The following is a 1991-nucleotide window of genomic DNA, read 5'->3' as shown; positions in this document are numbered from 1 at the left end:
GATCATAGACTCAAAAAACATAGTCATGAAAAGTATGAGCATCGTTGGTGAAATAATTACATTCACAATGCCATAAGAGATGGTTCGTGACGCCACTCTTTTGACGACATATATACGCACGACAACGTATAAGTATGAACGTAAAATTACAAGATCCGTGATTACGTGATAGAAATGGCATGTGTATATACTACATAAAACGACATTTATCAACGTAGTGATATCAATGAGTATCATCAAAGTATTAACAAAATATCATCATTGTATCAATAAAATGAATAAATCATCATGGTATCAACGAAAAGCATCATAGAATAATCATTGTATCAACGAAACAACATCATGGTATCATCGAGAATAACCATGGTATCAACGAAACAACATCATGGTATCACCGAGAATAACCATGGTATCAACGAAACAACATCAGGATATCACCGAGAATAGCCATGGTATCAATAAAACAACATCATGGTATCACCGAGAATAACCATGGAATCAACGAAATATCATCATGGCATCACCGAGAATAACCATGGTATTAACGAAATATCATCATGGTATCAACGAAAATCACCATGACCAAAGTACTAACAAAACATTATCATGGTACCATCAAAATCACTATGGTATCAACGAGAGATTATCAATAAAACGATGTAAACTATATCTCTAGAAGAATAATTATACGAGAATCAATGAACGAGTATAACATATAACAAAAGATCATGTACCAACAGTAGCTCGATAGAATTTGGACGATCATCAACGGCTCGACTGAATCGGAACGATATGTAACTGGCTTCTGCAGCAAAGTTACGTGAGTAATAACAAATATATGATTGATGAAGAGAAAATATAATTGAGAAGTTATGAGGAAAATCAAAAGCAAAAAGTAAAATTTTCTTTTCAAACATATTCGTAGTACGAGAACGATAACCCAAAATCGCTGCAGAATTTAGAGAAAGTTTCTTTTGCAAAGTTGTACACCACATCGACTCCGATGGCTCAAGTGAATAATTTCTGCAAAATCATTTCCAATTAGCATAAAAAATCAGAAAACCAAAAACGAAAGTTGCTTTTCAGGCATGTACGCAGTCCGCAAACGATAACTCAAAACTAGTGCAGAATTTGAAAAAACTTTCTTCTGCAAAGTTGTAGACCACATCGATTCTAGTGCCTCGCTCAAGTGGTTGCTACAAAATCGTTTCCAATCAGGAAATAAAATTCAAAAACAAAAAGCAAAATTGCTTTGTTGGCATGTACGTAGTCCGCGAGCGATAACTCAAACTTGGTGCAGAATTTGAAAAATCTTTCTTCTGCAAAGTTGTAGACAACATCGATTCCATAGCCTATAGCGAGTAGTTTTTGCAAAATCATTCTCAATTAGGAAATAAAATTCAAAAACACAAAGAAAAATTGCTTTTCAGGCATGTACGCAGTCCGCGAGCGATAACTCAAAATTGGTGCAGAATTTGAAAAAACTTGCTTGTGAAAAGTTGTAGGCCACATCGATTCCAGTGCTACAGGCGGGTAGTTTATGCAAAATCGTTTTCAATCAAGAGAAAAATCGAAAACAAAAACGTCCTACTCTGATACCATGTTGAGAGAGAGAGAGAGAGAGAGAGAGAGAGAGAGAGAAAGCACATAATTAGAACCCCAAAGTGTGTAGAATACACACGTGAGATGGTGTATATATAGAGGGGACCTAGGTGCCATATAAAGATAATCCATATACTGAGTAGCTTCACATATAAGCTCAACAAGCGATGCATTTTTGGCTTTTGTCATCAGTAAAGCTCGGCACGATTATTGTTGACGTAGCTATTTCTACAAAAAACGCTAAAGGTAGACATTCTTTTTAGGGCTAACAATAGTAGAGGTACATAAAAGAGAACTCATTTCTACGTAAAGCATGGTTGGAAGCAGCTGCTTGTATGCAAATGGTCGTAACCATCTAAACAAAGCATGCCAACAATAGTCGCTCATGC

This window comes from Adiantum capillus-veneris, chromosome 27, assembly GCF_014529385.1.
Source record: "Adiantum capillus-veneris isolate H3 chromosome 27, ASM1452938v2, whole genome shotgun sequence".
NCBI classification, from domain to species: domain Eukaryota; kingdom Viridiplantae; phylum Streptophyta; class Polypodiopsida; order Polypodiales; family Pteridaceae; genus Adiantum; species Adiantum capillus-veneris.
This window is presented reverse-complemented; position numbering follows the sequence as displayed.